The sequence below is a fragment of the Cricetulus griseus genome (assembly GCF_003668045.3).
Source record: "Cricetulus griseus strain 17A/GY chromosome 1 unlocalized genomic scaffold, alternate assembly CriGri-PICRH-1.0 chr1_1, whole genome shotgun sequence".
Taxonomy (NCBI): Eukaryota; Metazoa; Chordata; class Mammalia; order Rodentia; family Cricetidae; genus Cricetulus; species Cricetulus griseus.
In genome coordinates, this window is record NW_023276807.1 from 170678171 (window position 1) to 170695647 (window position 17477).

Consider the following 17477-nt stretch of genomic DNA (forward strand, 5'->3'; position numbering starts at 1 on the left):
AGAGCTAATGAATGAAATGGAAGTGGCTGGTGAGTGGGAGAGGCTACCTCTATATTATTGCATTTATTCTGGTCACTCAACAATTTAATAATACCTACAATGTGCCACTGTAAAGAGGAAGGTAGGGGTAGATTCAGGTCCCAACTTTCAAATCGGACACTCCATCTGCTACCCACTCTTACAGGCCTTCCTTCTCGGCAAGCCTCATTTTGTTCTTGTTATTGCCATCTGGAAATATCCATATGTCCCTTCCCATCATTATCACCTATCATATAAGATACAGAAAAAGCTGAAGTCTTGAAAAGACTTCCTCAGGCTGGTACTTTAGAGAGTGCCATAAGAGATGGCTACCTGTGACCCTTTTATTTTTATGAGCAATCTATAAAACCTGTCACAAAGTTCTTGAAATGTCTGAGTAACAGGCAGCTGCAGCAGCAATGTGGTATGTGGTGTTGTATATATAGCATTTGGAGGTGATATGGGAAGAAAGCAAGAAGGAAACTTAAGATGACATGGTCAGCAATTTCCTTGAGATAAATTTTGTAGGGTAGAGGAAACTTTCAGAATATGGATAAGAACAATAATGTTGATAAACGATGCCACTTCGATTTCCTTTGTTAGTAGCTTTGGTTTGACAGCCTTCAAGATATTTATTTGTAGAAAAATCTCCTAGTCCTAACAATGAATACATCTTGAATAAGAAAAGGCTGACATTTGATTTTCCCCAAGCAATAAAGCATTTCCTCTAGGCAAAACAGTGCAATTAATTTTTCCAGGCTGCACCTGAGCTGAAAATGATGCATTCCTCTATTCTCTCCTTTCTTTTCTGTTATTACCTTAGGCACTTTATAAATGTTTTCCCTGTAATAGGAAATATGCATCTAAGAGACTATATGCAATAAACTCCAAAATCCTAATGTAAACACAATTAAGACATAATGCAAAAGCGTAGAATGTCATCTTGAGATAATGACCTCCAACTGCTGCTACTGTGGGGAAGGAACAGCAGATCAAAAATCTAGACTGGATGTTAGCTAAGACCTCCACTTAAATGCCAGTGCCTCAGCATCTACAGGTGATAACTGAGTCATTGTTTTAGAAAGTGTAGTCTGTTCGTCTTCATTCATAGGAGAAGTTTTAGGGTACAAAAATTTAGCTTACATTTGGGTGACATGTTTTTACAACCCTTTGGATAGAAGTGTTCTTGGCATTATAGAATGGTTTTGTTTCTAGTTATTCAATTAATTCACACTAATGTGCTAATACATTTTTGAGCCATATTTCCCAGGAGACACATTTATGTTTTAATTAGTAAGTGGAAAAGTTTCTAGATGTAACTTCCTAGATGGGAGGATTAGCAAGACTTCAAAGAGGGAAGACTTCAAGACTTCAAAGACAGTCATAATTTTGTTTGTATTGTGCATTATTCTTGTATTACAGGTCATAACATGTAAAGCTGACTCTCTCTCTCTCTCTCTCTCTCTCTCGCTCTCTCTCTCTTGTGTGTGTGTGTGTGTGTGTGTGTGTGTGTGTGTGTGTGTGTGTATGAGTGGGGGGTGTTTGCAGGCATGTATACATGTGAATCTGAGTGTTTGCCTGTGTGTGCATATGTGGAGTCAGAGGGCTCCCACTGAACATGGAGCTCATTGGCTGGCTAGACTGGTTTGCTACTGAGAAACCCCAAGGATTCGCCTAGTATTGGGATCACATTTTTATGTTTGCTGTGACTGCATTTTCATGTTTCCTGAGAATCCAAACCCAGGCCTTCATGCTTTTTCAGCCAGAACTTACTCTTTGAGTCATCTTCCCTCTCACAAATGAACTGACTTCACTTGTTTCTGCTGTCGATGTAATTATTTGAGATCATGGCCCCTGCTTAAGACAGAGGAAGTCTTTAAGAGAGCTGCAGGGTGGGTGGGGTGCTACACAGAATTCTGTCTCAGTTTGAGCATGAGACATGAGACAGCACATTAGATTGAGACTGGAATATAATCAGGAGGTGACTATAGTCTGAAAAGTGAGAGACTCTCACATATTATAGTCATTAGTACTAGCTCATGTAATTCATGTTTCATCTGGAGATCCAGAGAAAGGCAGCCATAGGAGTTGGGACTACTTGGAATGAGCTGTACCTACTGCCATTGTTGGTTGCTGTCAGACAGCCTCTTCCTGCTTATTCCATGGACCCACATACAATAGTGCAGTCATAACAGGGGTAGATGATATGTGTGGTTTAACATGTACTTCCTATCTCCAATGCTGACCTGGTCAGGGCTAATTTTGAGGACCTAACCTGGCAACAACCAAGACTCACACTGCTCCTTTAGTACCATATTCTGGGGCAGCAGGGTGAAAAGGACTCCTAACTGCTATGTGGCTATGGATGTGTTTTCTTGGTGCATGATGTTCCTAAAATCAGCACCCTTTGGGGATAACCCAAGCACTTGATCTGTAGACCGACCATCTCACACAGTGCCACCTCTGTCAAAGAACCAATTTCACAAAGCACAACAATGGCCCTTGCTACAGAATCGTAGTCCTCCTTCCAAACCTCATGACTATCAGAAAGAGGTCTAGTATAAAGATGGGATGGATGCTTTATAGGAGTCAGTCATCCTGCTGGTCAGAAGATAGCATTCTTAGCTGGCTCCAATAGGAGCCAGTTGATGCTCCAATAAGCAACAGCATGGTGCACCTTTCATGAGCACTAGGCTTCAGGGGTCCAGGAATGAATGGTGAATGTGGGTGGATGTCTCCTCTTACTGTTATTCCTAAGAGGCCATTCTTTGGATGCCATCACCCTATCTTATACTTGAACTCTGCTAGTTTCCACGTCTTAAGGAACTCACTACATTAGTTACATTTTTAGCTTGTTGTAGGGAGAAATCCTGTTTAGAGGTACTGCTAACCATGTCCGCTTGGGGCTGGTCACAGGTGTCACTGACAATGCCGGCTTGGGCATGGTCAGAGTGATGTGGGAAAGATTTAAGAAGTTTAGAGGCACTTATATGGGCCTCTTCTCTTGCTCTCTGCTGCCTGGCTGAGTAGACTTGCGTGAGTACTATTACTTAATATACTATCTGTTATCAATCTATTCTGACTCCACATTGTGGTCTTTAGGTAAAGTAAGATTCAGAGATGACTGTGACAAATCTTACAGGAATTGAAGCCCCACTTTGGATGTAGGGCCTGATAGAATTTGTCACTCTTATTTTAGAAACAGAAGGTGCTTTTTTTTTTCATAGGAAGAATAGTTTCCCTTGTGGCATGGATGCAGAATGCCTTGCTGCTACATGAAAATTAGATATGTATGGAAATGTATATTTGAATGTTCAACTAAGGGGTAAACCAGGCTACTATTAAGTTATATTGATCACCTGCAAGTCTGTTCTTCACATCCTGCAGTGTGGTGCTTTCGTTAGGTGGTTTACAAACCATCTGTAACTCTGCTAGTCTATAACAGGGGGAACTGAGGGAGGTTTCAGGGTGGGAGAGGGAGAAGGCATTTGTTCCTTTCTTCTGGATTCATTATACCCATCTAATCTTTCTTCTGAAGCAGCAACATATTTCTTCACCAGAAACTCCATCTGGACTGGCCCTGTGTCATTAGTTCTTGTTAATTTGAGCTGCTTTTCAGCATGTCCTGGGAACATTCACTATGGATATCTGGTCTTGCATCCCAAAAGATTGTAATTAATCTGAACTGAAATGTGTTCTAGATATTGGCCATTAAAAAAACCCTCTTGAGATAAAGCCTAAACTATTTGCTAACTTACCATTTTCAGGAAAGCCTGCTGACTCTTTACTTTAATACTATATGAATATATACTCATACTGTGAATGTAAGATGTGTGTGTAGGTGTGGAGGCACACTACACATTTGTGTGCACTCATGCAGATGCCATATGATAACTTTCCACGTTTTCTCCAGGCTCTCTACAGGGTCTCTCACTAAACAGGCTAGGATGTCTATCCAGTAAGCCCCAGGGATCACTGCCTGTCTATGCCTCCCCAGTGCTGAGATTGCCAGCATGCACTACCATGCTTGCTTTCTTCTTCATGGGCTCAGAAGATCAAACTTACTTCCTCCTACTTATGCAACAACTGAGTCATATCTCCAGTCCAAATCCATGGTTTTTATCTGATAAGCTAGATAAGTACATATAAGCCAAAGAAGTCTTTCAAATCTGTTTGTAAAACATGTTTTACATGTGTGGTATGTTCACAAAGTTTTTGAAGAGATGGACTTTCATTCTTCCCTCAACCTGGTGCTGGGCTAGAAAAGCAGACACTCTTTGTGTCTTCAAAGAATAGGCTATTAAAACACCCCCTTTCCCCTTTTCCTCATCTCTCTAGGACTGTTAAGGGGTTAAGTTAAGTAATTCAGGCTAGCCATTGATCATGGTTCTAGGTAAGCATCCTAGAAGTGAATATTAGTTCTTATTCTCCAATGACAATCACCTAGTCCCTATTACTGGACCATCCAATTAGTGATGGTTTCTGTATTTTAAAGACAGAATTGGGAGCCTTATTCATGATTCACTGGTGTCATTGAATGTAGAGTCAAGCATTGCATCATTTCTCACTGTATCAAGGAGGACGTACCTCAGTTCATAGGGGAACTGACAGATGGCTTTTAAATCTCCAGAGCTATAGCAGTAGAGACAGAATAGAAACTATCAGTCAGTGAGAGCTGCTTTAGCAGAATACCACGAATGCCATGGCTCACACAACAAATATTACTCTTGAAGACTGGAAGTTGAAGATCAGAGTTCCAACATTGTTGGATTCTGGTGAGTACATCCTTAGAGTTGCAGGTTTCTTCCTTGTGTCTTCATTCGAGTGGAGTGAGGGGGGAAGAGGATTCTAGTCCTCTTGCGGGTTCCAGTCTATAAGGTCACTAATCCCGTTTATGAGGTTCCACTCTCTATTGGCAAATAACCTACCTCGGTATACCATGAGATCCTGAAAACTGCAGCCATCTGCACACTCTTCTAAGATATTAAGTGGAGCTATTTAGGGAAAAACTCATTTCTGCTACTGTCTGGTGAGATCCCAGGATGAGAAGACTGTAGTAGAAAGCCGAGGGTCACCTCACTTCACACATAGGCATGCAAAGATTGTGTATGGACTCACACATGCTGGGCCACGGCACCCCTGGAGAGTCCTGTAAAAGAGATACCTGAAAAAGGTACTCCCTGGCCATTTGGTCTCAAAGCAGTACCTACAGGCTCACACCTGTGAGCCTTGTCTCAGGGCACAGATGTGCTTCTGAGGACTGGCAGAGGCTGGCATACTGAGTCACATGATAACTCATTCCTGCAAATGTCTGAATGCCTATTTCAAGAGGAGACTATGGGAACACACATGCACCATTGAAATGTGATCTCAGTCCCGAGAGGCTCACAGTGCTGCCTGCACCTGGCACAGGAGGAATGATAAGGGGTTCAAAAGCTCAGCTAGGAAGCTCCAGAGGATACCTCAGAGAACTCAGGTCCAGGTACAGTCTTGTCAAGGACTGAGTGGATGGGAGACAAGGAAAATGAAGAGGAAGTAGCGTGAATGGTTCCAGCTCACCAGGATAGAGACCACCCAGTCAGTAAAGTGCTTACTGTGTAAGATGAGGACCTGAGTTCCAGCCCCAGAACCCACATTTAAAAGCCATTCATGGTTGCCTATGCTTATAATCTCACTCAGTTCTGGGGTGTGGAGACAGGTGGATCCTTGGGCCTACTGGCCAGCCAGTCTCTCTATGTGTTAAGCCACATGTCAACAAGAGATCCCTGTCTCAAAAAACTAGGTGGACAGCTCCTGAGAAGTGACAACTGTAGTTGATTTTCACTTCTATGTGTGCATGAACACCTACACACACACACACACACACACACACACACACACACACACAGGCACTCACCCACGTGCGCACACATACACACACACATACCACTACCACCCAATGGAAAGAAAATTACCAATTTAAGAACAGCTGGTAATAAGGACGGGAGGATAAGAGTACAGGAAATGCAGGAGTAATTGTATGACTGTAAAGATGTTTGTGGTAACAGTTGGCCTCACAGAACTATATCCATCATAGGCACTGGAGTGAAGGCTTAGAGGTTAAGAGCACATACTTCTTTTGTAGAGGACTCAAGTTTAGTCCTGCCAAACACCTGCATTCCTACTCCAGGAGATCCCACATCCTCATCTGTCCTCCAGGTGCACCTGCACTCACATGTTCATACTGTCACACACAAATACACCATTAAAAATACAAATAAATTTACAAAGGGGTTTTATCCCATTGCATTGTTCATTATGGTAGCTACTAGTCATATATAGTCACCAAACACTTGAAATGTGGCTAGTGAAACAGGAATTAAACATGCATGTAATTTTAATTAATTAAAACTTATCGGCTACTCTAGGGTGACTAGGGATTACCACACTGAATAGCATAGTCTACATGGAGTACAGCCATCAAAATGACCCTACGCAGGAGATGTGGTCATTAGTTAAGGAACCCGAGCCACAGTGAGAAGTCACACACCCAAGATGGAAGGAGTAGTCAGAGGGACCAAGCAGAGACACCTTAGTCCCAGAGCTCACATTCTCAAGTGCTCTGTGATGATGTCAGCACCCTGTTCACACACGTCTGTTTGCAGAGAAAAGTACCACTATGTGACATACATATTATTAGGGGCTCATGAGGCTGACAGAAGACTCACCTCACAGGGTAGGAAAGCAGCTTGCTCCTTAGATGAATTTATGAGTGGAAATCCTGACTAGACTCGGGAAAAGTTATGGGCATGTGATTTATACCTCGAACTGAAATGGCCTTCCTTAGTAAATCCTGGAAATGTATGACACAGCTCCAAGGACTTGAGAACTTTTCCAGAAGTCACTAAATCTAGGGGAGATTTCTGGATAGCACTAGAGGGCAGTCCTGCAGTGAATTTCAGGCACTTTTCGACCTCCAATACAGGACTTTGTCAGCCATACTCCCAGCTGTGAGGACTGGAGACTGCTCCCAGGAAGTCTTGCTATAGCCCTCAGACTGCTGGCATTCGGCTTGTCCTGACTAGAAGCTGAAATTGAATTCTATGGCCAGTCTTTTTTTCTAGTGGGATTAATGGTCATTTAAAGACAGAAGTCTTGAAGCAGCAGGCTCAAGGCAGAGCATCAAAACGAACAGCAGGCTCTTAGATTTGCACTGACCTATGTTGTAGTAATGTGGCACAGCTACAAGAGATGGGGGAAAGGCCAGGTACCATTACCTCAAGAATACATTCAAGCAAGTCACACAAAGATGTAATGCTTGGTTGCAAATGTGCAGTACTGAAAGATATATAGAGATTTCTAAGGAGACAGCAGGCACATGAACTGCAAAGTTCAATTCAGTTCTCCTGCTGTCTGCTCTGCTTCAGGTTATATCATCTAAAATCAGTGTCCTCAAGTAAACTCCTGGGAATGGAATGAATTGTTAGTAAGTGATGCCAAGTAATCTCACATGGTATGACTGAACTCGGACTTCCTTCCTTCCTTCCTTCCTTCCTTCCTTCCTTCCTTCCTTCCCTCCTTCCTTCCTTCCTTTTTTTTCTTCCTTCCTTTTTAGGGCATCAGATACTCCATGTCAGGCAAGATTTGGTGTTTTGAGGACATAGCAATGAATGAGTCAAACTGGGTCTCTCTTAAAGCTTACATTCTAGTGATGAAAAGAAGCATCAAAAAAGACACTACAAAATTTCAGCAGATATAGATAGACGAATTTTTGTGAAGTAGAGGCTAGCCAGGATGACAGATGAAACTGGAGAAGGGTAGTGGGATATTTCAAATGATTATATTGCTTAGAAAAAAAGATGTAACATATAGTTGTTTCATCTGTACTTGGTATAAAACGCAATGCCACTCTTTTACTCTCTCTCTCTCTCTCTCTCTCTCTCTCTCTCTCTCTCTCTCTCTCACTCTTTCTGTCTCTCTCTCTCTGTGTGTATGCCATGGCTCATATGTAGAAGTGAGAGGACAAGGATGGATGTCAGTCGATTGCCTTCTTCCTTCTTTGAGATGTGTCTCTTGCTTGTCATTGTGTATACCAGGCTTAGCTATCCCATGAAATTCTAGGGATGCTTGTCTGCACCTGCCATCTTGCCACAGGAATTCTGGGATTACAGATGCATGCTGCCATACCTGGACTTACATGAGTTCTGAGGATTCAAATTCAGGTCCTAAAGCTTTCATGGAAAGCCATTTACCCACTGAACTGTAACTCCAATACTCTAACTTCATCTTTAACTCTCAGAAAACCTTCCTTTATGCTCCCTTAAACTATCCCACTAACCTATCTTGGTAGACTGGAACATGAGATTCCTGTCTGTTCTGAGCCCATCCACAGTACTGTGATGAGGACTTTTATTTGACTCATCATATTACTGTGCATGACTTCACGATATTAAAGAATAGGTGTAGGTCTCCATTAGGTTTCTATTACTTCAACTACTATCTCATTTCTTCACTTTTGCTCTTAAGTAATGACCCTGATTTGTTCTTCCTGTTGCCTGGCAGGTTCCCATTTATTTTCTCATTCTCAGCTTTGGGCTGAAAATGGAGATGATACTGAAACTAAAGTTGCCAGTGATATATGACCAGGATTTCTTAGATGGCAGATGTCCCTGTACTAATGAGTGACATCACTCAGTCCCAGCTTCTATGAATGCATAAACTTGTGTTTTCCCAGCATTTTCAGCTGTTCAGTAGACTACCTTCCAATCAATCAACACACCACAGAAAGGAAAGAACTCCTTCCTTTGCTTTTAGTGGACCTCTTCTGTAAAATGAGGCAATATCCCTAATGGAGTTAACCGAGGAAGGGTGTAGTTTAAGAAAAACCCATGTCAGTTCACTCAGCTCAGAAGCACTGGACTGATGTTTGAGATTCCAGCTTCGTCTTATAAATAATCCATAACTTGGGTAATGTCCCAGTGAGTAAGTGGGGAGATTTTCTCTGGGTAGGAAGTGGGAAATCATTTTCCTTTGCAATAGCTTTCTTCTCCCACTAACAATAGACTTGTATTAGTAAATTGCCATGCATAGTTTAAACTTGTTGCAAGCAAGCAGACTTACAGAATAATGAACTCCTCTGTCCCTATCTAAATTTCAAGCATGTTTATTTCCAGTGCCCTCCAAAACTCCCTGTCCTGGTTCAGGCTGCCCTCCTAACTCTGCAGCAGAGAGAGGAAAACAGCAGATGGCTGAGAGTATTAAAATCACCACTCCCCTGAGAACAGCCAGAAGGGAAAACATCTCCAGCAGAGGTTACTTGTTTATCTCATAGCATAAAAGTGCCTCCAGTAGAAATGAGAAGCCAGAAACTCATCTACAAGGAAAACAGTCTTTCATGGAATTGTCTCAGTCAGTGACTTCAGTATGGTTGTTTGAACATGGCTTCCCCAGTGATTTCTACCGGATGTTGTTAGTGCCTGACTTGATGCTGTTTTGTTATTTATCTTCTGATTCTATTTAATCTCCTACCTGCTTTTTGTCCTCTTAATTTTGCTTGCTAAATGCTTAATACATTCATGAAATGGAAAGATTATGTGTTCTAGACCATTCTGCATACAGAACAACTTTGTAAGAGCCTCTCTCCAGTTGGGTAACAGTTTTTCTTAATATTATTTTTTATTATTTTTTAAATTATTTTATTTATTTTTATATTACAATCTCAGTTCTCCTTCCCTCCTCTCATCCCACTTTTTCCACTCCCCTCTCCTCCCATCCATTCCACAGAGAGGGTAAGTCCTCCCCTAGGAAGTCTATTAAGTCTGTTCCATCACCTAGTTGAGGCAGGACCAAGGCACCTCTCCACCCCCATACTACACCACTGTGTCTAGGCTGGGCAAGGTATCTCTCCAGATAGAAGGGGCTCCTCTAAGTCAGTTTGTGCATTAGTGTTAGATCTTGGACCCTCTGCCAGTGGCCTCATAGATTGTCCTAGTCACACCATTGTCACCTATATTAAGGGAGTCTAGCTCAGTCTTAAGCAGGTTCCCCATTTGTCAGACCTGAGTCAGCTGATTCTGTTGGTTTCCCCATCATGGTCTTGACTCCTTTGTTCATATTATTACTCCTCCCTCACTTTGATTGTACTCCAAGAGCTTGGCCCATTAGTTAGTTTTCTGCATCTGCTTCTATCTGTTTCTGGAAGAGGGTCCTAGCTTCTCTGGGGTTGTGGATTGTAGGCTGGGTATCTTTTGCTTTATGTCTGATATCCACTTATGAGTGAGTACTTATTATATTTGTCTTTCTGGTTTGGGGTTACCTCACTCAGAATGGTTTTTCTAGTTCTGTCCATTTGCCTGTGAATTTTAAGATGCCATTGTTTCTTACCACCGAGTAGTACTCCATTGTGTAAACATACCACATTTTCTTTATCCATTCTTCAGTTGAGGTGCATCTGAGTAGTACTCCATTGTGTAAACATACCACATTTTCTTTATCCATTCTTCAGTTGAGGTGCATCTAGGTTGTTTCCAAGATCTGGCTATTACGAATAATGTTGCTATGAACATAGTTGAGCAAATGTCCTTGTGGTGTGAATGTGCCTCCTTTGAGAATTCTCTGTTTAGATCTATACCTCATTTTTAAATAGGATCATTTGGTAGTTTGATGTCTAGTTTCTTGAGTTCTTTGTATATTTTAGAGATCAGCCCTCTCTCAGATGTGGGGTTGGTGAAGATCTTTTTCCATTCTGTAGGGAGCTGTTTTGTCTTTGCTTTACAGAAGCTTCTCAGTTTCAGGAGGTCCCATTTATTAATTGTTGCTGTCAGTGTCTATGCTACTGGTGTTTTATTTAGGAAGTAGTCCCCTGTGCCTATGTGTTCAAATGTATTTCCTACTTTCTCTTCTATGAGGCTCGGTGTGGATGGATTTGTATTGAGGTCTTTGATCCATTTGGACTTGAGTTTTGTGCATGGTGATAGATATGTATTCTTCTACTTGTTGACAGCCTGTGATGCCAGCACCATTTATTGAATATGGTTTCTTTTTTCCATTTTATATTTTAGCTTCTTTGTCAAAAATTAGGTGTTCATAGGTGTGTGGGTTAAAATCCAAATTAACGAAATCAGAAATTAAATGGGGGATGTAACAACAGACACTGAGCAAATCCAGAGAATCATCAGGTCATACTTCAGAAACAATTTAGTTTGATGTTGACTCTTGACTTGCTGTATAATGAGTTTATTATATTTAGGTATGTTCCTTTTATCCCCAATCTCTCCAAGACCTATATCATGAAGGGGTGTTGGATTTTGTCTCAGGCTTTTTCAGAATCTAATGAGATGATCATCTGTTGGTTTTTTTTTTCAGTTTGTTTATATGGTGGATTACATTGACAGATTTTAATATTTTGAACCATCCCTGCATCTCTGGGATTAAGCCTACTTGATCATGGTGGAATATTTTTCTGATGTGTTCTTGGATTCTGTTTGCCAGTATTTTATTGAGTATTTTTGCATCAGTGTTCATGAGGGAGATTGGTCTGTAATTCTCTTTCTTAGTTGTATCTTTGTGTGGTCTGTGTACAAAAGTAATTGTAGTCTCATAAAAAGAGTTTGGCAATGACTCTTCTGTTTCTATTGTGTGGAACAATTTGAGGAGTATTGGTATTAGCTCCTCTTTGAATTTCTGGTAGAATCTTGCAGTGAAGTTATATGGCCCTGGGCTTTTTTGGAGGGGGGATTTTAATGACTGCTTCCATGTCATTAGGGGTTATGGGTCTATTTAAATTCTTTATCTGTTCTTGACTTTAATTTAAATTTAATTTAAATTCTTTATCTGTTCTTAATTTTGGTATGTGGTACTTATCTAGAAAATGTCCATCTTCTTAAGGTTTCCCAGTTTTGTGGAGTATAGGTTTTTGAATGACCTGATGATTCTCTGGATTTCCTCAGTGTCTGTTGTTATGTCCCCCTTTTCATTTCTGATTTTTATTAATTTGGATATTCTCTCTCTGTCTTTTGGTTAGTTTGAATAAAGGTTTGTCTATTTTGTTGCATTTCTCAAAGAACCAACCCTGTTTCATTGATTCTTTGCATTGTTTTCTTTGTTTCTATTTTATTGATTTCAGCCCTCAATTTGACTATTTCTTGCCATCTACTCCTTCTGGGTGAGTTTGTTTCTTTTTGTTCTAGTGCTTTCAGTTGTTCTGTTAATTCACTAGTGTGTGTTCTTTTCCATCTTCTTGATGTAGGCTTTAGTGCTATGAACTTTCCTGTCAGCACTGTTTTCATTGTGTCCCATAAGTTTGGGTATGTTGTAGGGTCAGTTTCATTAAATTTTAGGAAGTCTTCTATTTTTTCTTTATTTCTTCCTTGACCCAATGGTGGTTCAGCTGATCATTGTTCAATTTCCATGTGTTTGTGGGCTTTCTGAAATTATTGTTGCTGTTGAATTCTAACTTTAAACTGTGGTGATCTGATAGGATACAGGGGTTTCTTCCAATTTTTTTAAATCTGTTGAGGTTTGCTTCGTTACCAAGTATGGGGGCGACTTTTGAGAAGGTTCCATGAGGTGCTGAAAAGGAAGTATATTCTTTTCTGTTTAGGTGGAATGTTCTATAGATGTGTGTTAATCCCAATTGGGTCATAACTTGTGTTAGTTCCCTTATTTCTCTGTTAAGCTTCTGTCTGGCAGATCTGTCTAGTGGTGAGAGTGGTGTGTTAAAGTCTCCCACTATTAGTGTGTGGGTTTGATTTGTGATTTAAGCTTTAGTAATGTTTCTTTTACAAATGCAGGAGCCTTTGTATTTGGGGCATAGATGTTCAAAATTGAGATTTCCTCTTGATGGATTTTTCCTGTGATGAATATGAAATGTCCTTCTTTATCTTCATTGATAGATTTATTTTGAAGTCTATTTTGTTAGATATTAGGATAGCTACACTTGCCTGTTTCTTAGGTCCATTTGATTGGGAATTTTTTTCCCAACCCTTTACTCTGAGGTAATGTCTGTCTGTGAGTTTGAGCTGTGTTTCTTGTATGCAGCAAAGGATGGATTCTATTTTCATATCCAGTCTGTTAGCCTGTGTCTTTTTATATGTTCATTGAGATCATTTATATTAATGGATATTAACGACCAGTGATTGCTATTTCCTGTTATTTTTGTTTTGGTTGCTGTTTATATTGTTGAGTGTGCTGCTACCTTGTCCATGCATTTCTTCCTCTAATTGGTATAGAGGGAGCATGTGCTTCAGGGGTTCTCTCTTTCTCCAATTTGTCTAGTTGGAAGCTGTGACTCCCTTGACGGCTCCTTCAGGCACAAGTAGAGCAGAGCTTCTGCCGAATGCTCCTCCTGGTGGAAGTGGGCCCAGTGTTCAGGTGGTCACTCCTTGAGCTGCAGGTAGAGCTATAGCTCTGGTGGATGCTCCTCCTATTGGAGGTGTAGGTGGTTCTGAGGGACCAGTGGTCGATGTATCTCATTAGTAGTTGCTGGCTGGGACAGAGGTGCTCTTTCCCAGAGGAACTTCTTGCAGTAGTTTTTGGATGCTACTGCTGGAAACTGCTGCTGTTGTTTCACCTGGAGATCACTCCTCACTCCTGGGCCGGAGGCAGGGACATCTCTCTGACAATGCTCCCAGGTCTGAGGTTTGTGGCTCCCTAGATGCTGCTCAGGCCTGAAGCTTGAACCTCCCTAACTTTGTTGCTCCAGGCCTGAAGTTCAGGTCTACCTCTGATGCTGCTCCTGGGTCGGAGGCTTGTGACTCCCTTGACACTGCTCTGGACCTGAAGCTCTGGCCTTCCAGGCATCAGTTTAATTCAGGGAAACCTGACTATCTAAAACAAGGCCAGTTGGGATTCTTTTCTCCCCTATGTGGGGAATACCATTATCCTACAGGCATTGACAGTTTCTAGAAGGGTAGGTGTTTCTTCTAGATTAAAATCCACTGCAGTATTCATTTCTTTAGAGAGACTTGGGAGGGACCAACCAGGAAAGCCTATGGTGACTCTCCTCACCACAGTGACTTTCTGTCTATTCCAGGGTTCTCAGGCCCTGCTGTGATGAGCCCTATTTGTAACTTTGTTTCTCCACACATGTGTTGTCTTTGTTCCAGTCAGTTGCAGCTTAGCCCTTTTATTGCCATAGACTTTTCAGTAGAATTCCCTATTTTTGTGAAGGTGGAGCCCCTCCTTTGTATGTGTGTGCATGCCTGTGCACATGCGTGTGTGTGTGTGTGTGTGTGTGTGTGTGTGTGTGTGTGTGTGTGTGTGTGTGTGTTGTGCGCGTGTTGTTTTGTGTGTGTATGTGTGTGTATGTGTGTGTACATGATTGTGTCTTCTACCATATTTTTTTTGAGACAAGGTTTCTCTTTGGTCTTGGGCTCATAAAGCAGTCCAGGATGGCTGGCCAGCCAGTAAGCCCCAGGGATCCAACTGCCTTCAGCTCTCCAATGACAGTATTTCAAGAATGTCACATGATGACCTGCTTTTTTATATGGCTTCTGAAATCAAACCCAGATCCACAGGCTTGTGTAGCTGCCACTTTTCTGACTCAACTATCTCCCAAGATCCCATGCCCGTCCTGTTTTCCAAGGCCTGAAAAGAAGAAGAGTATGAGTGTGCTAGGACGGTCATAATAATGTACCACATGCTGGGTGGCTTAAATAACAGCAATATGTTGTTTTAGACCCTAAAGTTGGACTAGGTGTTACCAGGGCAGCTTGCTTTTGAGAGTTTTGAGGAAGAGACTATTCCATGTACTTCTGTCATTTTATCTGTTGCTTTCATTCTTTAGTGGTCTTTCATTGACAGAATCATTACCCTGATTTTTTTCCACCATTTTCAAGTCTTCTCTGTTTCTGTGTCCGATTTCCTCTTTTCATAATGAAGCCATTCCAGGGGAGTAGAAGCCTTACTGTGTGCATCATTTCAACTTGACTGGCTCTATAGTACCATCCCAGGGTAGAATCCTTACTGTGAGCATCATTTCAGCTTGACTGGCTCTGGTGAGTTACTAGGACATATTAAGTGGCATGTGTCACATTTGTATTGGACAGGGCTGGTTAAAGAGTGCTTGGAGCATAGAAAAAATGTAACAGTGGGATGAAGGAGGAGGAGGCTGAGGTTACATAACAGACGTGAGCGTCCATAAATTTGGTATCCAAGGAAATCCTCTATGGATATTGAGCGGTATATGTAAAATTTTATTTGATCACCATGATTAGGTATAATGGTTTTCATTACTATTGGAGCTAATGGCTGAATATTTTATATCTATAGAATATAAGGGTATAGAATCTTAAAGGGAAATTCAACCTCCTCAGCTTTACCAGGATGGAGCCTAAAGAGATATAATGAAGGATCCCAGACACATCACTTACAAACCTGATATGACTACCTGTACTATTGGATCCATGATGGAGCAGAAAACCAAGCTGTCATGGCATGGACAGCAGAGGAACGTGATAAAGTAAGCAGCCAAGTACAACCAGGCTTTCAAAGAAGCTCCATAAACTGGAAGTCATAGAAGCTCCAGGACCAGAAGACTGAGAAGCCCCAGGAACCGGAAGTCAGGCAGAAACTAAGCTCAGTCACAAAGCTATGACCTAGCACTGCTTATCTCTTTGGAAGAGCGGGTTTGCAGAAAGATGCTGGGATATGAGGAAATGAACACCGTTCCTTTCACTACAAATGCTGTTGAAGAGCTAGCTCAAATAAAATCTTCTGGATCTTCTTCACGTATCTAATGGTCAGGGTGAGTTTCAATGAGGTACTGCTCCTGATCCATGCAGGGTTGTCTAGACATAACCAGGGACCCTGGTGACTACCCATCTCCACATACTTCACTCACTTTCCCTGAGGAGGAAAAGAAACACAACACGGTCTCTCTAGGCACAGTCTGACTTAGATGAGTTATGTGCAGACTTCAAGGCGCAGCACATTGTGTTGGCGGGAGCTTTGCTTTAGGGTGTTTACAAAGGCTTGTCAGTCCCAGCCTGCAGCTTACTTGAGGTTGGGACTTCATCACCTCAGCTGAGGAAGCTTGGATAAGTGTAAAGTTTCCAACCCACAGTTTGTTTCTTCTGTTCAACTGACTTTTCTTTAGTATATTCTCATGGAATTGTTCAGTTTTACGTTAGATACTGTGTGTGTAGCACCTGTAACCCCTAGCTCTCCATTGCTCTCTACTCTGTGATGGGTACATTCTCACCCAATGCTATGTTTTGCTCTTTATGGATTTCTTAGACCCCAGTCCAGATTTACTGAATCTTACATCCTATACTGAAACTTGAGAATGATATTTATTTCCTACTCCTATTCCCGTGCTGCTCCCCACTTTTGTGGAGGAGGGGGAGTTTTGAAACCCTGGGTATACATATGTGGCCTTGGAATTCACTCTGCATCCATCTTAAATTGATCACAGATTTGTGTTCCTCCTGCCTCAGCCACCTTGATACTGGCATTACATGAATTGGTAGCCTTTGCCAAAAGAACTGTTCATGGGAAGACAGGCACTGAAGATGGAAAACCCTGGGTTGCTTGCTAATTCCTCAGTTGTGATAGCTATTACTTCAGATTTCACATAGTGAAAAGGGAAGAGTAGTGAAAAGTGGGAAGAGCTGGGCATTGGTGGCGCACACCTTTAATCCCAGCACTTCGGAGGCAGAGGCAGGTGGACCTCTGTGAGCTTGAGGCCAGCCTGGTCTCCAGAGTGAGTGCCAGGATAGGCTCCAAAGCTACACAGAGAAACCCTGTCTCAAAAAAAAAAAAAGAAAAGAAAAGAAAAGAAAAGAAAAGAAAACTAGGAAACTAGGAAGAAGGATGGTCCTTCCCTACATTCAGGTGTGTAGAGCTCGTGACTGCGTGAATGATGCCATTCTGGGTGATTCTCAGTCCTGCCTATGAGACTCCACAGACAAGGGAAAATCAAGAAACTTTTAAGAAATGTTGACTCTTGGGTCACGTCCCAGGTCAATTACTCTCTCCAGTGGTGGAACCTGGAAAGTGCTGTTTTTGAAAGTCATAAATGCACAATTCTGAAAACTCAGTAAGCTGACATATGTAGCTCTGTATTTTTAACCACCACTTAGGTCAAGGCATCAACTGTTTTGGCCTTCTAGACAGTTCCCTTATGCATTTTCTTATTGCTGCTGTTCCCACTAATGTGGATGTGAGGGCTTTGGGTGATTCTGCTGTATAGCTGGGCTGAGAGTCACTACCTGAGCTTCTAGAACACTAGACTGGTCACCTCTGTCACCTCCCACCACATCTGTGAATTTGGCTTTAGGAAATTTCTGCAGGAGGTGATAGAGAATGGGAAATAATGACATGCATAATTATGTTAATTATCCAAGCAAAGAGGAAATTGAACACACAAAGTCATGTAAGCCTATCACCCTGTCTTCCCAAACCCATTCAACCCCTGATTTCCTGTTTTTTTCATGATGTACAATTGAATTATAAAGTACACATTACTAAGGTTTCTGTCA

At 41.7% G+C, this 17477-nt stretch overlaps 1 protein-coding gene across 1 annotated transcript in view; it reads right to left on the reverse strand.

Annotated features, from left to right (window-relative positions):
• The window catches only part of Cadps (calcium dependent secretion activator), a 451625-nt gene that overhangs the window by 278904 nt on the left and 155244 nt on the right, over nucleotides 1–17477 (reverse strand).